At 45.6% G+C, this 24,108-nt stretch overlaps 1 protein-coding gene across 1 annotated transcript in view; it reads right to left on the bottom strand.

The window, feature by feature from the left end:
- SEMA5B (semaphorin 5B) overlaps positions 1-24,108 on the bottom strand; it is a 323,405-nt gene that overhangs the window by 250,044 nt on the left and 49,253 nt on the right. The window lies entirely within an intron of this gene.

The raw sequence follows: 24,108 nt of genomic DNA, 5'->3' as shown, positions 1-24,108 counted from the left end.
TGTTACTAAATACCCATTACTATACTGATTACTAATACTCTGTTACTAAATATCAATTACTATACTGATTACTAATACTCTGTTACTAAATATCCATTACTATACTGATTACTAATACTCTGTTACTAAATATCCATTACTATACTGATTACTAATACTCTGTTACTAAATATCCATTACTATACTGATTACTAATACTCTGTTACTAAATATCCATTACTGTACTGATTACTAATACTCTGTTACTAAATATCTATTACTATACTGATTACTAATACTCTGTTACTAAATATCCATTACTATACTGATTACTAATACTCTGTTACTAAACATCCATTACGGATTACTAATACTCTGTTACTAAATATCCATTACTGTACGGATTACTAATACTCTGTTACTAAATATCCATTACTGTACTGATTACTAATACTCTGTTACTAAATATCCATTACTGTACTGATTACTAATACTCTGTTACTAAATAGCCATTACTATACTGATTATTAATACTCTGTTACTAAATATCCATTACTTTGCTGATTACTAATACTCTGTTACTAAATATCCATTACTATACTGATTATTAATACTCTGTTACTAAATATCCATTACTATACTGATTATTAATACTCTGTTACTAAATATCCATTACTGTACTGATGACTAATACTATGTTACTAAACATCCATTACGGATTACTAATACTCTGTTACTAAATATCCATTACTATACTGATTATTAATACTCTGTTACTAAATATCCATTACTATACTGATTATTAATACTCTGTTACTAAATATCCATTACTGTACTGATGACTAATACTCTGTTACTAAACATCCATTACGGATTACTAATACTCTGTTACTAAATATCCATTACTGTACTGATAACTAATACTCTGTTACTAGTTCCCTATTACCAAGGCTATGTTATAAATATACATACTAATACTTTGTTACTAGTGCAATATTAATACTATGTATGCATTTCCAATACTAAGTAAATATGAATTACCAATCCTCCATATTATCTATTTTATTATTACTTATTTTTCATTACTGGCTATTTATTTGTAGTTATTACCCTGTTACTAGTTACGCATTGCCGCATCGTACACTGTAACCTCCCATTTCTAGTTAGAACCTTCCCAGTAATGGGCACATTGTGTCCCCCGGACCGGTCACCTGTAAGGCCTGCGATGAAATTTGCAGAATGAAAGGCAGTACAATGCCAGTCTCGTCTTATCATTGCTAAGTGGGGTTTGTGCAGCTTAAATTGAAGCAGAACATAATTGCCACAAATTGTCTCTCCCGAGCGGCTGTTATTCCAAAAAAAAAAACAACCTCCTTTTAAATGAGTCCTGTTGTTGGATTTTGTGAATCCTATTACCATGTTCTTGATGTGTGTAGATGCAGCATTCAGAAACACTTTGTTAAAAAGGTATCAAATTAACTGAAAGGATATAAATGAACTCATCAAAGAAATACAGTTCATTCCACAGCATGTGTGGGCGCCAGCACCCCCTCTGCCTGGCACACAGAGTACATGCCACACACCTATGATGCTACAAAGAATTTTGTACTTTTCTGCCAATAATTGCATTGTGATTTTCATCACAAGAAACCAGGCTTTATGCTAATGCAGATCGTGAAGTGCAGATAAAGCATCTCTCAAAAGCAGGACACAGCTCTGGTAACAGCTCAAAAACCAACCGGTACAATAGGCAGCACTAAACTGGGAAACAAGGCTCTGTGTCTGTGCCAGCTACCTAGCCAGTGTCCATGGCGCCACCCAGCCAGACCTCAATAATTCATTCTGTTATTATAATGGCTTACACTACCAACATTACGGGTTATTCTCTGTTTGTTTGGCATCAGAATTAGCGTAGATAAACCCAAGACCTTTAGAACTCATCAGTTCATTCTGCACACATCAACATTTCCACTAAATCAATCTTTCCTCCCTGCTTTCATGAAGTCACTTTGTCTATTTAAAGAAACACTCTAAGCACCTAAATCACTTTAGCTTAATGAAGTAGTTTTGGTGTATAGATCACGCCCCTGCTCACTGCTCAATTCTCTGCCATTTAGGAGTTAAATCACAGCCCTAGTCACACCCGCCTGCATGTGACTTACACAGCCTTCCTAAACACTTCCTGTGACGAGAGATCTAATGTTTAAACTTACTTTATTGCACATTCTGTTACCTTAGAATTGCTTATCTCCTGCTCTGTTGGTGCTTAGAGTGTCTCTTTAAGGATGGTTATGGTGTCTGTACTGGGTGTCGTCAGATTACTCTTCTAAAATTTAGGAGCCTCCCCACCATCTCTAACCTCACTTTCAAATACAGCTGTCGGGTGTTCTGAGCACACCCAACCCTGGCCATCAGTAAGTGTGTCGCTAGTGTTACAGTAGCACGCTGAAAATGAGCCCATTTGTAGTTACATGGTAAGGCGAGCTTTCTACAGCAAGATTCACCCAATTAGTGCACCGATCGCCACAACCAGCGAGATATTGATCTCAGCCACATACTCAATATTGATCGTCACACAATCGGTTTGTTTGGTGTGTTAACACTGAGTGTCACCGTAGAATGCGCTACACAGGAAAATGATTAGGAAACGAACGTGATAAATGTGCCGTTCACACTGAAAACCTGGACCCCTTCACTCACTGGCTCGAGGTTCCCTGGCCCTGACAGATAGTCTGATGGATAAATCAAGGAGAACACATTAGACATGATGCACAGAGCTCGCTGGCAAATGGCACAAATGGCAGGTCAAACTCTTCCAAGCGCCCTGCCAGCCAAATGAACGCGCAGATTAATCTGAGCTTGTAGTTCCGAGAAGCTGGACTTGCCAGAATGCGTTCTGCCAGCTTTCCAAAATCATAAGATCACCCACCCTGCCTTCTCAGCAGACCCCTCCGATCTGGCTGACCGACATGTCATGGAGCACGTAGCCAAATGAAAATATTCTGAAATCAGCAAACATTAAATGGAATTAGAAAAAAAACATACTGCCATCATCACGGGAATTAACTAGGTGAATGCCAGAGAGAAAACACAGAAGCAGTATACTACATATATCTGTGTATATTGTGTATATCTCAGTGGTGTATTCTGGTTTTGTGCTGCCCTAGGCAGGACAAAATCAGGCGCCCCCTCCCCGCGCCACCCCACCCAACCCTTCCCCCCGCCCCGCATTCTAAATACACACACACACATTCACTGACAGATACACACACACTAACAGACACACTCACACTCAGTAACAGACAAACACACTCACTAACAGACACACTAACAGACACACACACTCACTCACTAGCAGACACACACACTCACTAGCAGACACACACACTCACTAGCAGACACACACACTCACAGTCAGACACACACACAGACTAACAGACACACACACAGACTAACAGACACACACACAGACTAACAGACACAGACACTCTCACAGACACAGACACTCTCACAGACACTCTCAGTCACAGTCACAGACACTCTCAGTCACAGTCACAGACACTCTCAGTCACAGTCACAGACACTCTCACAGACACTCTGTCACAGTCACAGACACTCTCACAGACACACTGTCACAGTCACAGACACTCACAGACACAGACTCACTCTCACAGACTCACTCTCACACTCACAGACTCACTCACACACTCACAGACTCACTCTCACACTCACAGACTCACTCTCACACTCACAGACTCACTCTCACACTCACAGACTCACTCTCACACTCACAGACTCACTCTCACACACAGACTCACTCTCACACACAGACTCACTCTCACACACAGACTCACTCTCACACACAGACTCACTCTCACTCACAGACTCACTCTCACACTCACAGACTCACTCTCACACTCACAGACTCACTCTCACACTCACAGACTCACTCTCACAGACTCACTCTCACAGACTCACTCTCACAGACTCACTCTCACAGACTCACTCTCACAGACTCACTCTCACAGACTCACTCTCACAGACTCACTCTCACACTCACACACTCACCCACATTAACATTTTTTTTTAAATTTATTTAAACACCCCCCCCCAGCCTCCTTACCTTTGGGAATGCTGGGGGGGTGTCTCTGCAGAGGTGTGTTTCCCTGGTGGTCCAGTGGCTGCTGGGCGGCGCGGCCGGCGAGGGAGAACTTCCTCTGAGCTCTCTGCTCAGCTCCCTCGCGCGCCGCCCGCAGAGTGAGGCTGGGAGCCGGAATATGACGTCATATTCCGGCTCCGCCTTCCAGCCTCACTCTGCGGGCGGCGCGCGAGGGAGCTGAGCAGAGAGCTCAGAGGAAGTTCTCCCTCGCCGGCCGCGCCGCCCAGCAGCCACTGGACCACCAGGGAAACACACCTCTGGAAGTGCTCCCTCGCCGCCCGACCGCCCAGCATGTCAGTTAGCCGCGAGGCTAACAAGGCATTTGTCCTGGGCATTTGGGGGCGGCGTTTTTTGCCGCCCCCTGGAAAATGCCGCCCAAGGCAAATGCCTTGTTTGCCTCGCGGCTAATACGCCCCTGGTATATCTGTGTGTGTTGTGTATATCGTGTATATCTGTGTGTGTTGTGTATATCTGTGTATATTGTGTATATGGTGTATATCTAGATATACAGTTGCAAGAAAAAGTATGTGAACCGTTTGGAATGATATGGATTTCTGCACAAATTGGTCATAAAATGTGATCTGATCAACATCTAAGTCACAACAATAGACAATCACAGTCTGCTTAAACTAATAACACACAAAGAATGAAATGTTGCCATGTTTTTATTGAACACACCATGTAAACATTCACAGTGCAGGTGGAAAAAGTATGTGAACCCCTAGACTAATGACATCTCCAAGAGCTAATTGGAGTGAGATGTCAGCCAACTGTTGGTTACAGCTGCACTGCCCTATAAAAAACACACACCAGTTCTGGGTTTGCTTTTCACAAGAAGCATTGCCTGATGTGAATGATGCCTCGCGCAAAAGAGCTCTCAGAAGACCTACGATTAAGAATTGTTGACTTGCATAAAGCTGGAAAGGGTTACAAAAGTATCTCCAAAAGCCTTGCTGTTCATCAGTCCACGGCAAGACAAATTGTCTATAAATGGAGAAAGTTCAGCACTGCTGCTACTCTCCCTAGGAGTGGCCGTCCTGTAAAGATGAGTGCAAGAGCACAGCGCAGACTGCTCAATGAGGTGAAGAAGAATCCTAGAGTGTCAGCTAAAGACTTACAAAAGTCACTGGCAAATGCTAACATCCCTGTTAGCGAATCTACAATACGTAAAACACTAAACAAAAATTGATTTCATGGGAGGATACCACAGAGGAAGCCACTGCTGTCCAAACAAAACATTGCTGCATGTTTACAGTTTGCACAAGAGCACCTGGATGTTCCACAGCAGTACTGGCAAAATATTCTGTGGACAGATGAAACCAAAGTTGAGTTGTTTGGAAGAAACCCACAACACTATGTGTAGCGAAAAAGAGGCACAGCACACCAACATCAAAACCTCATCCCAACTGTGAAGTATGGTGGTGGGGGCATCATGGTTTGGGGCTGCTTTGCTGCGTCAGGGCCTGGACGGATTGCTATCATCGAAGGAAAAATTAATTCCCAAGTTTATCAAGACATTTTGCAGGAGAACTTAGGGCCATCTGTCTACCAGCTGAAGCTCAACAGAAGATGGGTGTTGCAACAGGACAATGACCCAAAGCATAGAAGTAAATCAACAACAGAATGGCTTAAACAGAAGAAAATACGCCTTCTGAAGTTGCCCAGTCAGAGTCCTGACCTCAACCCGATTGAGATGCTGTGGCATGACCTCAAGAAAGCGATTCACACCAGACATACAGAGAATATTTCTGAACTGAAACAGTTCTGTAAAGAGGAATGGTCAAGAATTACTCCTGACCGTTGTGCACGTCTGATCTGCAACTACAGGAAACGTTTGGTTGAAGTTATTGCTGCCAAAGGAGGTTCAACCAGTTATTAAATCCAAGGGTTCACATACTTTTTCCACCTGCACTGTGAATGTTTACATGGTGTGTTCAATAAAAACATGGCAACATTTCATTCTTTGTGTGTTATTAGTTTAAGCAGACTGTGATTGACTATTGTTGTGACTTAGATGATGATCAGATCACATTTTATGACCAATTTGTGCAGAAATCCATATCATTCCAAAGGGTTCACATACTTTTTCTTGCAATTGTATTGTGTATATCTGACTTTATCTGTGTATATTGTGTATAGCTGGACAGACTGTGTATAGCTGGGTATATTGTGTATATCTGGGTGTATCGTGTATATTGTGTATAGCTGCGTTTATCGTGTATATCTGGGTATATCGTGTATATTGTGTATAGCTGCGTTTATCGTGTATATCTGGGTATATTGTGTATAGCTGCGTTTATCGTGTATATCTGGGTATATCGTGTATATCTGTGCATATTATGTATGGTATACAGCTTAATGTACGGTATACAGCTTAATGTACAGCATACAGCTTAATGTACGATATACAGCTTAATGTACAGTATACAGCTTAATGTACGGTATACAGCTTAAAGGACCACTCTAGTGCCAGGAAAACATACTCGTTTTCCTGGCACTAGAGTGCCCTGAGGGTGCTCCCACCCTCAGGGACCCACTCCCGCCGGGCTCTGGGGGGAGGAAGGGGTTAAACTTACCTCTTTCTCCAGCGCCGGGCGGGGAGCTTTCCTCCTCCTCCTCTTCTTCCTCTTACCTCCTGCTCCTCTTCTTCCTTGCGACGTCATCAGCTGAATGCGCATGCGCGGCAGGAGCCGCGCTCGCATTCAGCCGGTCGCATAGGAAAGCATTCATAATGCTTTCCTATGGACGCTTGCGTGCTCTCACTGTGATTTTCACAGTGAGAGGCACGCAAGCGCCTCTAGCGGCTGTCAATGAGACAGCCACTAGAGGCTCTGGAGGCTGGCTTAACCCTCAGTATAAACATAGCAGTTTCTCTGAAACTGCTATGTTTATAAAAAAAAGGGTAAAAGCTAGCTGGACCTGGAACCCAGACCACTTCATTAAGCTGAAGTGGTCTGGGTGCCTAGAGTGGTCCTTTAATGTACGATATACAGCTTAATGTACGATATACAGCTTAATGTATGGTATACAGCTTAATGTAAGATACACAGCTTAATGTACGTATACAGCTTAATGTACGGTATACAGCTTAATGTACAGCATACAGCTTAATGTACGATACACAGCTTAATGTACAGCATACAGCTTAATGTACGGTATACAGCTTAATGTACGGTATACAGCTCAATGTAAGATATATAGCTTAATGTACAGTATACAGCTTAATGTTTAGTATATAGCTTAATGTACAGTATACAGCTTAATGTTTAGTATATAGCTTAATGGTGGAATACATCTCTATGCTGACTGGCCAGATATTCAGAATAGATAAGCATTTGAATAACCGAGATCGTCAATTCTAACGATGTTGGCCAAAAAGGCAGATTGTGGAATAAAGGTGAGTTTTATTATCTTTTAATCCCTTAAGGACCAAACTTCTGGAATAAAAGGGAATCATGACATGTAACACATGTAATGTGTCCTTAAGGGGTTAAGGGGGTCAAGAGGAGGCTAGCAACCTAAATGGTGATTTTTATAAATAAGGTTAGGAATACACGCTTGTGTTCCTGTACCTATAGTGTTCCTTTAACTTCTATGGGACAATCTTGCTATTCCAGTTCCTATTGGAGGCCATTTTGCTTCACCCTCTCCTCTATCTCGCTATTCCAGTTCCTATTGGAGGCCATTTTGCTTCACCCTCTCCTCTATCTCGCTATTCCAGTTCCTATTGGAGGCCATTTTGCTTCACCCTCTCCTCTATCTCGCTATTCCAGTTCCTATTGGAGGCCATTTTGCTTCACCCTCTCTTCTATCTCGCTATTCCAGTTCCTATTGGAGGCCATTTTGCTTCACCCTCTCCTCTATCTCGCTATTCCAGTTCCTATTGGAGGCCATTTTGCTTCACCCTCTCCTCTATCTCGCTATTCCAGTTCCTATTGGAGGCCATTTTGCTTCACCCTCTCCTCTATCTTGCTATTCCAGTTCCTATTGGATGCCATTTTGCTTCACCCTCTCCTCTATCTCGCTATTCCAGTTCCTATTGGAGGCCATTTTGCTTCACCCTCTCCTCTATCTCGCTATTCCAGTTCCTATTGGAGGCCATTTTGCTTCACCCTCTCCTCTATCTCGCTATTCCAGTTTCTATTGGAGGCCATTTTGCTTCACCCTCTCCTCTATCTCGTTATTCCAGTTCCTCTTGGAGGCCATTTTGCTTCACCCTCTCCTCTATCTCGCTATTCCAGTTCCTATTGGAGGCCATTTTGCTTCACCCTCTCCTCTATCTCGCTATTCCAGTTCCTATTGGAGGCCATTTTGCTTCACCCTCTCCTCTATCTCGCTATTCCAGTTCCTATTGGAGGCCATTTTGCTTCACCCTCTCCTCTATCTCGTTATTCCAGTTCCTCTTGGAGGCCATTTTGCTTCACCCTCTCCTCTATCTCGCTATTCCAGTTCCTATTGGAGGCCATTTTGCTTCACCCTCTCCTCTATCTCGCTATTCCAGTTCCTCTTGGAGGCCATCTTGGTTTTCCATGATGGAATGGTAAATGGAATAAGGGAGATCCTTCATTAACCCCCAGATAAACCATGTGCGCAGACTGTAAAGTGAAAATATAAGAAACATTGGGTACATGACCTGGTTTAATTACCTTATAACTCCCAATGCAAAGGTGCTCATTAATGTGCAGACAAGAGGGGAAAAGGTGATTATGGTAAATGACAGAACGCTGGCCTGCTGACTAGCTCTTAGCAATTTCATACGCAGCGTGTTAATGAGGCCTGACCTTCTAATCATGGCCTGACCCTGGGGTCCCTCTGCTCTGCTATCTGCCATTATAAACAGCATTGATCACTAGGTAACACCGTTTAACCCATGGGACGCCAGACGGACGTCAAACATTATGGGACTAGTAGTGTTAACTCGCTGCTGTGTGAAGCAAGGTTACTTACTAAAGAATACGAAAGTGAGAATTCAAAGTGAATTTCAAATTTACAGCCAGACTAGCCGATCGGAACGCATTGAGGTCTTCGTTTAGTGGATAACCCTGCAGGATTTCTCATTTAACCCTTTGAATGTCGTGGTGAGATTAGAACTTATGTTATATTCCATTTTGCATCTATAGACAATCAAATTCAGAGATCTACAGGAAAATATCAAACATGCTTCTTATTCTTTGACAGCAAGCTTAAAAAACATCAGGAAGTGACATGTGACTGATAAGCCTGCATAGTATTCCTGGCCCTGAAAGGGTTAATTGGTCAGGGTAGCAGATTGGATTACTCTTTCTGGGTGGGGGAGGGGATAGGCTGGCATGTTGGCACACAGCATCCAAGATCAACCAAGGGTCTGCTGGTCAAACCGACCTACATGATTGTATGATTTTATTAATATCCATAAACGGGTGCATTTACAGTGGGAGCGCAGACGGGAAGATTGGTAAACGGATCAATAAAGGATCAATGAGAGGGGGAAATTTTATCAGATGGTGATGGCCCAACTTTTACTACTTTAAATCACGTTTTAACTCCGGTAACTTCAATCAACCCCGGCCAATATCGTTAAAGGGACAATATAAACACACCAACCACTTCAGCTGATTGCAGTGGTCCGGGTGCAGTGCCCTTATCTCCTTAATTGAGAAACTGCAATAATTACCTTGCAGGGTTACCTCCACCTCTAGTGACTGTCTACAAGGGATGGGGTGACGACAGAGGGTGCCAAGTATACAAAGTTGTATTCCTAGCACTATAGTTTCCCTTTAAACCTGTGACAAAGATAATACTCCCAGTAATGTGTCTGAGTGTATAACAGAGCTCCACAGTAATAATACTCCCAGTAATGTGTCTGAGTGTATAACAGAGCTCCACAGCAATAATACTCCCAGTAATGTGTCTGAGTGTATAACAGAGCTCCACAGCAATAATACTTCCAGTAATGTGTCTGAATGTATAACAGAGCTCCACAGTAATAATACTGCCAGTAATGTGTCTGAGTGTATAACAGAGCTCCACAGCAATAATACTCCCAGTAATGTGTCTGAGTGTATAACAGAGCTCCACAGCAATAATACTCCCAGTAATGTGTCTGAGTGTATAACAGAGCTCCACAGCAATAATACTCCCAGTAATGTGTCTGAGTGTATCACAGAGCTCCACAGCAATAATACTCCCAGTAATGTGTCTGAGTGTGTCACAGAGCTCCACAGCAATAATACTCCCAGGTATGGGTCTGAGTGTATAACAGAGCTCCACAGCAATAATACTCCCAGTAATGTGTCTGCGTGTATAACAGAGCTCCACAGCAATAATACTCCCAGTAATGTGTCTGCGTGTATAACAGAGCTCCACAGCAATAATACTCCCAGTAATGTGTCTGGGTGTATAACAGAGCTCCACAGCAATAATACTCCCAGTAATGTGTCTGAGTGTATCACAGAGCTCCACAGCAATAATACCCCCAGTAATGTGTCTGAGTGCATCACAGAGCTCCACAGCAATAATACTCCCAGTAATGTGTCTGAGTGCATCACAGAGCTCCACAGCAACAATACTCCCAGTAACGTGTCTGAGTGTATAACAGAGCTCCACAGCAATAATACTCCCAGTAATGTGCCTGAGTGCATCACAGAGCTCCACAGCAATAATACTCCCAGTAATGTGTCTGAGTGTATAACAGAGCTCCACAGCAATAATACTCCCAGTAATGTGTCTGAGTGTATAACAGAGCTCCACAGCAATAATACTCCCAGTAATGTGTCTGTGTGTATAACAGAGCTCCACAGCAATAATACTCCCAGTAATGTGACAGTGTATAACGGAGCTCCACAGCAATAATACTCCCAGTAATGTGTCTGAGTGTATAACTGAGCTCCACAGCAATAATACTGCCAGTAATGTGTCTTTAAACTCAATAAATGTGTTTAGAAATCAGTCTGTGTAAATAAGATACATTGGTCTTGTTATAAATTACATTTTAGTTAGATACATTGTTTTTAGTAAGTCACCTAGAACCCTGAACAGCCCTGGCCACACCACCAATCACACCCCTATAATAAAGTGTCCCTCTCTGTCCATGTGAAATGTTGTGGGGGTGGAATATTTAACCCTTTCAAGATGTAAACGCCAGAAAAAAAAGAGCGTGGGCTTTTTATTACTCTCAGTATAAATCATTTCACCTCTAACCAAGGAAAATCTATTAAAACCTTCAAGGGAATAAAATCAATTAAGATCTGTGAGCCCCAAGCGTGGCCTACGTGCCCTGCAGTTTGTGGTCACAGATCTCGAGTGGATTTGTGGCCCAATTTCCAGGCACACGCATATTATGGAATGACAAACAAGCCAGAACAAAGCGCCGGAGAATGCAATGCTGCGACACGGCCATTTACTCGCTTTAAGAGCCAAGGACGACACAGGCTAAAACAAACCAGGTAATTTAATTTTACCAGGGTCACGACTCTGTGCCATTACACAGAATGAGAAGACTTGAGATTACTGTAGGAAAGAGCATATTGTAAAACTCCTCAACGCATGTGGTTCTGCTCTGTGAGAGATATGGCATATTTTAAATTGAGAGAAATCATTTCTCAAGACCTATGGACAGTAACTAATCCTTATAAAGCAGGAGCTGCCGTGAAACGCAGCAGGAAGTAACGGGTGTAACGCTAAACTAACCCCCTGGGCCGGTTTAAAACCTTCACAACAAATATCTTCCAGAGATATATCGTATTCATCAAATTAATGACAGCCATTAAAGAATTCATCAAACCCAGATAGAACGAAGCTTCTGGAGACGTTCGATACCATTTTGGAGTGACAAAGGGATTTTTTATTTTTTTTTATTCCAAATCAATTCAAACATCTTTTCTATTATTTGTTACCACAGATCAATAGTACGAGGGAATGCGTTGAAGTATGAAAATGGCAGACTAGAACCTCCGTTACCAAGAAAATGATTGCATATGTCAGTCTCGGGAGCAAATTACAGACTGCACAGGACAACACTGGTACTATGTAGGGTAACGGTGGTTACTGCCTAGTTTAGGATTAAATCCATTCACTGTATTGTGGACATTAAAGGGACACTCCACTGTCCAAATACAAAATAAAAACTAAATAAGTAAATCACTACATATATATACCCCCAATAAAAACTTACATGCATTTAATTCAGCATTTTTTCATTAGCGATATATATCCAAAAGCAGTTTGTAAAAGCTGTAGATTTCTTGTCTGCAGCCTTTGCAAGCCCTCCCCTTCTAAGCCCACTCATACGTTCTGTGTCTGTCCAATCACAGGCTCCCAATGCAGCTCAATGAGAAGTGTCTACAAGGCAGGTGCTCTGGGCAATTGTTGCCTCTTGAGTTTATTTCCATTGAGATAAACAAATCAGGAAGTAACAGGACCGGTTGGGGGCGTAACGACGTTAATTTCTAAAAGTGAAAATTTCTATTGAAATCTGCATTTTTTGTAAAATGAAAATAAGAGGATTCACATTTCAGCAACCCTAAACTGCTTTAGGTGTTTGGAGTGGGAAATAAATAAGTACTCACATTTACCTGAGCAGTGATTATCACTTGAGAAAGCCCATTGTGGATATATTTTATTACTGTTTTTGTTATAATAAAGGTTTTGGTAATTTTTACAACATATATTTGTACCATATAACTTTTTTCTTGTTACCTGGCATCCAGTTTTTATCTTTCCAGTGAGGACCTCACCAAGTATCCCAGATGAGGATTATACCACCTATGCTGATTACACTGAGCGGGCTATCTGCTCAGGTAAATGTGAGTACAACCTATTTATTTTTACTCCTGGTTGAATATATTTTATACAGAGAGCACTATCGTTGCACTTTTTTATTTGCACATATCCTGCTGCTAAGACATCTGCTGGTCAATATCTTCCATCAATATCCCTGAAGTGGGGATGTGCTTTATACTAGAGCTGGTTTTAGCTCTATCCCATGTGAGTAGGCCATTTGGATTTCCTTTAATTCAAGCTTTTACCTTATTTTGTACATATTGCACTATTAGAGCTTGTCGTCTTCTCCCTTTTATGTTCCTGGATTCTGAACATCTGGATGGTACACTAACCTGAAGATACAGGCAAACCCTTACAGACTTATCCGCACTATTATATTTTATCTTGGACTTTTTGTTTGTTCTTTTTATATCCACCATTTTTTACTATAATAGGACAGTGTATATTTTGTTTCATTTCATTAATTTTATCTACAGTTATTCTGATCCCTAACCCCTTGGCGCACCCTATTGTGGTGTGTATATATCTGTCTGTGCGTGTATACGTGTATCTGTCTGTGCGTGTATACGTGTATCTGTCTGTGCGTGTATACGTGTATCTGTCTGTGCGTGTATACGTGTATCTGTCTGTGCGTGTATACGTGTATCTGTCTGTGCGTGTATACGTGTATCTGTCTGTGCGTGTATACGTGTATCTGTCTGTGCGTGTATATGTGTATCTGTCTGTGAGTGTATATCTGTGTATCTGTCTGTGCGTGTATATATATGTGTATCTGTCTGTGCGTGTATATGTGTATCTGTCTGTGCGTGTATATGTGTATCTGTCTGTGCGTGTATATGTGTATCTGTCTGTGCGTGTATATATCTGTATCTGTCTGTGCGTGTATCTGTCTGTGCGTGTATATATCTGTATCTGTCTGTGCGTGTATATATCTGTATCTGTCTGTGCGTGTATATATCTGTATCTGTCTGTGCGTGTATATGTGTATCTGTCTGTGCGTGTATATGTGTATCTGTCTGTGCGTGTATATGTGTATCTGTCTGTGCGTGTATATGTGTATCTGTCTGTCTGTGAGTGTATATGTGTATTTGTCTGTGCGTGTATATATCTGTATCTGTCTGTGCGTGTATATATCTGTATCTGTCTGTGCGTGTATCTGTCTGTGCGTGTATATATCTGTATCTGTCTGTGCGTGTATCTGTCTGTGCGTGTATATATCTGTATCTGTCTGTGCGTGTATATATCTGTATCTGTCTGTGCGTGTATATATCTGTATCTGTCTGTGCGTGTATATATCTGTATCTGTCTGTGCGTGTATATCTGTATCTGTCTGTGCGTGTATATCTGTATCTGTCTGTGCGTGTATATCTGTATCTGTCTGTGCGTGTATCTGTCTGTGCGTGTATATATCTGTATCTATCTGTGCGTATATATCTGTATCTGTCTGTGCGTGTATATCTGTATCTGTCTGTGCGTGTATATCTGTATCTGTCTGTGCGTGTATATCTGTATCTGTCTGTGCGTGTATATATCTGTATCTGTCTGTGCGTGTATCTGTCTGTGCGTGTATATATCTGTATCTGTCTGTGCGTGTATCTGTCTGTGCGTGTATATATCTGTATCTGTCTGTGCGTGTATATCTGTATCTGTCTGTGCGTGTATCTGTCTGTGCGTGTATATATCTGTATCTGTCTGTGCGTGTATCTGTCTGTATCTGTCTGTGCGTGTATCTGTCTGTATCTGTCTGTGCGTGTATCTGTCTGTATCTGTCTGTGCGTGTATCTGTCTGTGCGTGTATATATCTGTATCTGTCTGTGCGTGTATCTATCTATCAAGCGTCAGGATCTGTCGCCGTCCTGTTGTCTGATGATCTCAGAATCCTGGCAGAATGTTTTGGCATCTCACTCCGCCCAGAAACTTGCCAACCATCGATAAATCATTGCTTTCTAGATTTTATTAACTCCTTCCGAAGCAGAGACATTGCGACATTAGCAGAGCAGATGACAGCCATCGGCAAGGGTTAAAAGTGACGGCATTTACTCTCTGCTAGTTACTCATCTTTATGACTAGGCTTTTAATGACGACAAACAGTTTCATCAGCTGTTACTGCGCCAGTAAATCACCGTAATGTATTCCTCCTTCCTCTGTCGCACACAGTTTCTGCTCCGTGCGATCTGCTTTTAAGAATATGGGGTGTCAGGTAAGTGGATGAAATGATTGGAGTGCTTCATCTCCCGAGTGTCTGAGGCTCTTCCTCGAGTCAGGGAGAAGCGATTTGTCTGATTACCAGCTCTCACTGTGCGGTGACCTCCTTGGCTTAAATCCACTCTGACCATGTCTGCTGACTCTGAAGAGGTCAATTACTGTATGTGTAGAAAGGACAGAAAGTGAATTCATTGCCCTCTGTTAGAGAGGAAGTAATGCTTTAACCGCAAACCACTCTCTACAGAACAGCGGAGAGGTCGACGTGTAAGAGTTATGGTACCTGCTCCAGGAAGCACACAGTTATGGCAGACAACAGGGGGCGCCGTTAGCTTATTCTCCACTCAGCATTTTCTTGCCAGTGAGCGTAATCTGAATGCTAGCATCTGATTGGCTGCAGACACCAAACAGCCAATCAGAATTCAGCATTTATTTCAAAACTGTAATGAGAAACTTTCCGGTAAACCATCAAACTTTCACTTATAGAGGGGCGTGGTTTCGGCGCCGACCAAGATGGCCGCGTGAGGAGTGAGCTCCGTCCCGCCGAACCCCCGTTGAAGCTTTTCTACGCCGCAAGTAAGCACCCATGGGGCGCACAAAACGCCCAGAGCATCCCCAGACCCCAGGGAACTCCCAACAGGGCCCCTTAGACGGGTTCTTTCACCCGCAACACGGAGCGAGCGGTGATCCCGCGAGCCCCAAGATGGCGGCTGGGCCTAACCACACCGCAACAGACGCTGCACTGGAGCGGATTGAGGGCACACTTCGAGACCTAACAACAGCTATGGCCACGAAGGCCGACTTACAGACCGCCACAGCCACGCTTCAGGAGTCCATGAGGGCGGAGGTCGCAGGGCTCCGCGCAGAACTAACCACTCATGCGGGCCGCATTACCGCGTTGGAAGAGGCGGATACAGCCCTGGCGGCGCGTGCAGCGTCCACAGACACAGCGGTGGCCAGACAGGGGGAGATGCTGCTGAATATGCGTCGCCACCTTGAAGATGTGGACAATAGAGGTAGGCGATGCAACATCCGCGTGCGGGGTGTACCCGAAGAAGAAGGGGTGGAAGATGCGACAAACACCCTTAGGGAACTCTTTCAACTCATTATGCTGCCTACCCCCCTGCCACAAATTGATTTCGACAGAGCTCACAGGGCTCTGCGACCCAGGAATGCAGAAGATGGCCCGAGGGACCTTGTCTGTTGCCTAGGCTCCTTCCCGGTGAAAAGTAACATCATGACAAAAGCCCGGGAAAGGCCCACTTGGCCCTTCCGGGGAGCCCAGGTCTCGCTGTATAATGACCTATCGCCTATCACTCTAGATGCCAGGCGAGCTCTTCGCCCTGTAACAGCGGCCCTGAGGGAACATAACGTAACCTACAAATGGGGCTTCCCCTTCGCTTTAATGGCAAGACACCAAAACCGATGGATTACCCTGAGATGGCCTGAGGAGGTACCGAGATTCCTGGAGGAACTAGGCCTCCCCTCTCAGACAGTCCCCAACTGGATTCTCAGCTCATTGGGCCCCCCCCCGAGGCCGCGGAGGGAGCCGAGACAGCGGGCCACGGGTGCCCAGGCCACCCCCCACCCCGGACGATATGGAAGACCGACATCACCGGAAGAATAGTTGCAGCCCCGTCCACCCACCGCGGGTAACCGCAGGATACTTTCCACTAGAGGGCCCTGTCTCAGGACGATGCTGACACCACGATTCACGAGTAGTGTGCTTTCAGGTACTCTGGGACACTGTATTCAAGGTTTGGGGTGGGGGGCACTGGGGGGGGGGCACATAACTGGTCCTGGCATACTTACATCTACATCTAAACATACGCCTATACCTCCCGCACTCCAGTCCACTCTCTCAGCGAGACTCACAGCTTTTTGACCAGAGACAATACCTTAAGTGGAACAGTTTGGCGGACCCTTGGGTGGGGGGATCTGGGGGGAGAGATGGGCATGGAAGAAATTGGGTGGTATATTGGTAGATGAGGGGTCTCGTGGAAGGAGACCTAGTAGCGTTATGTTTTATTCTTAATGCATGTATTGATATGTTACCTTTTCCCGATATGCATAAACTGTTACATTCATGTGGATCTTGCGATTGCTTGGTCTTCTAGATTTATCTAAGCGCCCCATAGGATACACTTGCATGACAACTCACCTTTACGCCTTGGGGGAGGATCATGGAGGGAGATCAGGTTATGTTCTAGGTCGAAACATGTATTAATGTATTGCCTTTTTACTGCTATGTGCACACCGTTGAATGCATATGTTTACTACGACTGTTCACACTTATATATACCCCCAAGCATACCACTCCTCACATCCACATAATGTCTACTACTCACGCCCTAGACATACACCTTCGCGTGTACACCCCACGTCAGGCCCGCTTACCGCGGCCACCTAACAACTGATACACAAACGTGACCCCCCTCTCTCTCACTCAGCCCCCCTCCCCTCCACCTCTCCACCTGCCCCCCCCCTCCAGGGACATTGCGACACTCAAGGCGGACGTAACGCAAAACCGCGGCGGGTGGATAGGGGATAGTTGATACAGAGGGTCACTCTGGAGGGGACTGAGGTCCCCTAGCGACGGACCCTTGTACATACCATTAGTTTGGGGAACCAGACGTACGTCACCAGACTGCCGTTACGGCCACCCCTCACTCATAGGTTGCTGGGATACACCGAGAGTAAGCAGAAGGACTATCACACGGGAGCTCCATGTGGGAGGGATATACCTGGGGAAAGTGGGATTCCTCTGGAAAACAGCCAGATCATAAGTAACTCTTAGAATAATCACCAAAAACCTAACCCCTGACGCTTATGTATCTTCTTACCGCTGACGCCCAATTACAGGGATTGCTTTACTTTGCTAATACAGCACTGAGGGGGCGAACGGGGGCGGGAGCATACCGTTCATCAGTGAACCTCATCTGGTCGGAGCTCGAGACACACCCTCACACCCACACGCTCGTGCTGACCGTAGCGCGGCCACACAGGGAGTGCTTCGGTTACCTGGGCTGGTTCCGGTCTGAGGTCCCGCTAGTGTCGGTCGCTGCACGAGACAATCCCCCCCCCCCACTCGGGAAGGGGGACATAGATTTGGACCTAGTCCAAATTCTGAGAGGGTACCCACGATAGGGATACATACCTCCTTTTAACTAACAACAGGATTACCAGTCCCGCACCTGGACCACCGGCTCCTGACTTACTCTCCTTCTTAACGTACCCGCTTTCTCTCTGACCCTTTCTACCCCCCCCCCCATCACTATCTCCCCCCCCCCCTTCCTTCCTCCGCTTGGGCACTGCACTAGTAGCTCTATCGGCTGAGCACATTCCCTGGGGCAATACAGTACCTTCATTGTCGACTGGCCCAGTAACCATGGCCTATTGCAACACCCCCCTGAAGATTGTCACACAGAACTGTAGGGGCCTTAATATACCAGAGCGTAGGACCCACCTACTGAGGGAACTGAAGAAAAACCATGTGTCGATTGCCTTACTACAGGAGACCCACTTTAAAGAGGGCTCACAGCCCAGGTTACGGAATCGACATTACCCCAATAACTATTTCAGTAACCACCCTATGTCGCACAAAACTGGAGTGGCCATTCTCCTGGCAGCTGAACTCGGTTTTGAGGAACTGGATCGACAGCAGGATTCACTAGGGAGATATCTCTTCCTTAAGGGAGTTATAGCCGGCAAGATCTACACAATAGCCTCCATCTATACACCAAATAAGAGGCAGGCCCCCTTCCTCCGCAACACTCTACAGCAGTTGGAAGACTTCTCGGATGGAATCTTGATTGCGGGAGGTGACTTCAACGTCCCGCTGGACCCGATCTTAGACTCCTCGACGGGACATAGCTGCATACCGCAGCGTACTATCAAATTCATCAGACAAACGATGGAAGATCTAAGACTAGTAGATTGCTGGAGAGTGCTTCATCCCTCGGTGAAGGATTATACCTATTACTCGGCATTCCACAACCGCTATTCTCGCATAGATTATCTCTTTATCACACGTGAGGGGCTGACACACCTGCAGGGAGCTGACATCACCCCGGCAACCTGGTCGGATCACGGTTCGGTCGAGATGACACTCGCTGCCCCCTTATATAAACCGGCGGGATGGAACTGGAGATTGAATGAAGCCCTGCTACTGGACCCAAACATTAAGGAACAGATTCAGCAGGAGTTAGAACGATACTTCCAGGAAAACGATACCCCGGACATCTCCCCGATATCCCTTTGGGAAGCACATAAGAGTGTGATCCGGGGTACGCTCATACGCCTTGCTTCGCAGAAACGGAAATCGTTTATGGCCGAACTCACCGAATTACATCAAACAATCGCAGCACTGGAATGCCGCCACAAGCGATCACAACTGACCGCGGTGTATGGCGAACTGATGGAACACAGGCGGAAACTCAAAGCGCTCCTCTTGAAAAGACATCTCCGCGCGGTGCAACGCACCAAGGGCTTTTACTACGCCCACGCTAATAAAGGCGGCAAATATTTAGCTAGATTGTTGAGAGGCCCCGCCCCCCATAGACAAATCCGTCAGATACGCTTGTCAACTGGGGAAATTTCCCCTTTTCCCGAAAAGATCGCAGAGGAATTCAGGATCTTCTACGAGAAACTTTACAATCTACACCCAACCGCTGCTGGCGCCGAGGCTGCACGGAAACGTTTGACGATACATGACTATCTATCCGAAACGGTCTTGAGCACGTTGGATAGGGATTCGGCGGCGATGATGGATGCCCCGATCAGCGTAGAGGAATTGGCAGCTGCTCTCAAATCGTCCAAGACTGGCAAAGCACCAGGTCCAGATGGCTTCTCCCTAGGATATTACAAAAGCTTCTCAGGTCTGCTCTTGTCACGACTTACTGATGCATTGAACAAAGCGGGAGAAGGGGGATCCCTGGGCAGAGAGTCGGTGGCGGCCACCATCACTGTTCTCCTCAAACCGGGGAAAGACCCCCTACAGTGCGGTAGCTACCGCCCGATCTCGCTCCTAAATGTAGATTCCAAACTGTTCACGAAGGTGCTGGCATCCCGCATGAAACACCTCCTGCCTGACCTGGTACACGCGGACCAAACGGGATTTATTCCAGGTAGGGAAGCCAGAGACAGCACGCTGAGACTATTCGCTATCCAACACCATGCTCGAAAACGGGGGACCCGAATAATGCTACTGTCAACGGATGCGGAGAAGGCATTCGATCGGGTCAACTGGATATACCTGTTGGAAACGTTGAAGTGGCTAGGCTTTGGAGAGAGGCTCTTAACGTGGATCTCAGCTCTATACACGGATCCCAGAGCAACGGTACGGATTAATGGCGCCACAACTGCCGAGTTCCCAATCCGCAACGGCACCAGACAAGGCTGCCCACTCTCGCCTCTGCTGTTCGCGCTTCACCTGGAACCCCTTCTCCAGGCGATCAGGCGAAACCCAGACGTTTTGGGCTACGAGTGGCAGGGTACACAACACAAGGTAGCTGCATACGCGGACGATCTCCTCTTCTTCGTACACAACCCACGAGTCACTCTACCTTGCCTCCTCACAGAAATCAACAGATTCGGACGGATATCCGGCTTCAAACTTAACATTTCCAAATGTGAGACGCTGAACATCTCGCTCCCCGCGGAGGAATACCATTCCCTGGAGTCACAATTCGCGTTCCACTGGTGCTATGGCAAGATGAAGTACCTAGGTGTATGGGTGACCACGGAACCTACGGATATGTACGATCATAACTTTACACCCCTTCTGAAGAAGATCTTAATGGATCTGGCTAGATGGTCCCACCCACACATCTCGTGGCATGGCAGGGTGGCTGTGATTAAAATGAATATCCTCCCAAGGGTTTTATACCTCATGCAGACCATACCCCTTGCCATGCCAGCAACTTTCTTCTCTGCCCTAAAAACGGGTGTGATCAAATATGTCTGGAATGGAAGCCGATCCCGGCTACGTCATGACATTCTGTGTCGCCCCAGGATACAAGGTGGGCTCGCACTGCCGGATTTCCGGAAGTATTATCAGGCGGCAGTACTTCAACGCATACTGGATTGGCACATAACACCTACGACCAAACAATGGGTGACCCTGGACAGGGGCCTTATGGGCCGGGCGATGGAGGCAAAAATCTGGGGGAAGTATGCGGGACGGCCCGCCCCAGCGACCGAGGAGGGATTGACCCTACAGACCCTGCGGAGCTGGCACACACTGAGGGGACAGGAACACATATCCCCACTACCCAGCCCTATGCTACCGATCACGCATAACGAGGAGCTGGGCGGAGGCCTCCCAGCGGGAACGTGGACCAGTGAGAACACGCGTGACTATATACCCATTTACACGGTCCTCTCTGCTGGAAGGGTACGAGACTTCCCATCATTGCTAGCGGACAGACCACGGACACCTCTCTTACACCTTCGGTACCTACAGCTGAAACACTTCCATGCCTCAATACCGCACAACGAACGTTTAAATAGAGACCTCACTTGGTTCGAAGAACTATGTGACCGGGGAACCCCCCTTGAGCATGCTATCTCGAAGTTATATCAACATTTGCTAGCAGGTGGCGCTTCCACCCAGATGACATTCAAACGACAATGGGAGTGTCAGCTGGGAAGAGCACTCACTACTCAACAGTGGGAATTAGCGTTACTTTGGCAACATAAGAGTACTACGAGCTCTTACTACCAAGAGATGAACTACAAACTCATATCCCTATGGTACAGGACACCAGTATTTTTGCACCGCATTAATCCGTCCCACCCCTCGGTGTGCTGGAGATGCCAAGACGAAAGGGGGACGGTGTCCCATATCTGGTGGGAGTGCAGAATAATAACACCCTACTGGGACTTGATCAAAACCTCGCTGGAACTCATCTTGGGGGATATACCTGATTGGACAGCAGAACTTGCCCTATTACACATCTCCACTCAGTCCATCTCAGTATACAAGAAGTCAATCCTCCGACATTTACTTAACGCCGCCAAAGCAAACATCCCAGCCCACTGGAAGACGGACGTGGTGCCGACCAAGCAAGAATGGATACACAGGGTGGAGGAGATTCAAGGGGCAGAGGAGGCTCGGGCCACCATCACTGGCCGGGGGACCAAACACGTCGAAATGTGGACCCCGTGGTTCTTATATATTGCCAGATATCGACAGGAGGAGGTAGCTCGTGGTAGCGGTGCTGACAGTGCAATGCCCACCCCCCTCTGACTCCCCTCCTTCCCCACTATGCTCTGGACCCATAAGGGTCAGGTGTACACGGGCCCGGGACTGGTAGGGCCACATACAGAACGGAAGTTTCAACATACGACTTGTGACAGACAATGACATCTAAGGATAGTGACTCTTTGACTGTAATCTGAGAACGGGTTGTAGACGCGGATTACTCACCCATCACCAGGGATAAGTACCGCCCTGACCGACCTATGAACGGGACGAAATCTAAACTTCGATGCCTCGACTAAACAGCACCTACCAATACATGAGTGACGGGTTCGGTAACTCCGGCCATGACTCGCATGAGACTTGATCCTGACATAGATACAATGGAATGGGGCCGACATAGCCCAACAACTGAGTCTCGAGCTCCGCTTCAGGTGGCGGTCGTGGGGATCGGACGAGCCCCCCCCTTAGTCACGAGCCCTAGGGGATGATACTCTCAAATATGGGTTGTGGGCTCCGCGTTTGGAGCTGGGGAGGGACGGGGAACGGGATGATCAACCCAGCAGAAAAAGATACATAGGCGTCATTAACCACATAACGGCATAATTGATACACGACCAAGACGCGGAAGAGGCAATAACTCTGATACCCTACCGCATGTGCCCGATATGACCCAGTTGGTCCCCGACCCTTGCCCCTCCTAGGCTCGATTCTGCCCTGTCCCTCCTGACCTGAAATGGCATACCCCCCTTCACGGGCTACCCGACTCACCTTCCCCCCAACATGACAGGGTATAAATGACTTTGCTTAGTTGGAGATGACTATATATAAGATGTATTAACCTAACCTACAACAAACACGAACACAAGTAGTTTCCGACATAAAAATGCCAGTGCGCTGGGTGCACCTGTACCTACATACAATTGTTGAACCTATCCGCAGTTTGTTAAATTATACTTTTACTTGTACACCCACATTATGCGTAACGCTTTCACCCAAAGCGATCATAAGTATATTGCAGCCTATTGGGCCCACAGTCACGGTTGGGTCCGTTTATGCGAATATACCAATCATGGACGAGAGGAACATGCCACACCTCTTCCCTGAGGTTAGGTGCCATAGGTGCTGTATCCAACCATGCACCCAGAACTTTGGAATGTGACTAGACATGATGCGCATATTTGTATTCTGATGAAACGCATACTTTAATGTTTATCCTGTTAACCTTTAAAACAATGTACCCCTTTGTTTCCGGCCTGCGAGCCGATCTATCGTACGTGTTATACCACAATAAACAGATTTACAAAAAAACAAACTTTCACTTATATAGAATGCCTGAGAACTATGGAATATAAAGACCGTTTATAGCAAGGTAATACCACGGAATGTCTAATGGACGTGAATCGAAACGAATAGCTAAACACTCAATAATTAACTGGAAATCAGATCATGTTATTTCAATATACCAATGGGAGAGTTTTATCCAATTCATGGTTTTGGTCAATGTGATCCCATAACACCGAGAACAAGGGGAAACCAACAGCGGCTTTCCAGTAAAACCATTTATATTGAAAGAAACGCACCAATAAATCCGCCATCGGTTCAAATATTAGTGAATAGATCCAGGTTAATTCTCAGACAGCGACCGACGAGACACAGTAGACAGAACACTGAATATTAAAATATAACCCTTTGTGTGCCAGGCCCGGCTTATTCCTCACCAATTTAATAAAGAGAATTCAATGAAATATTGTAATTTTTTCTTTCCGATTGTCGTACATATGAAACTTGTGTAACAGTTGTACAG

Source organism: Pelobates fuscus, chromosome 8 (assembly GCF_036172605.1).
Source record: "Pelobates fuscus isolate aPelFus1 chromosome 8, aPelFus1.pri, whole genome shotgun sequence".
Lineage (NCBI taxonomy): Eukaryota > Metazoa > Chordata > Amphibia > Anura > Pelobatidae > Pelobates > Pelobates fuscus.
Note: the sequence above shows the minus strand (reverse complement) of the source record. Positions and strands in the feature narration are given on the sequence as shown.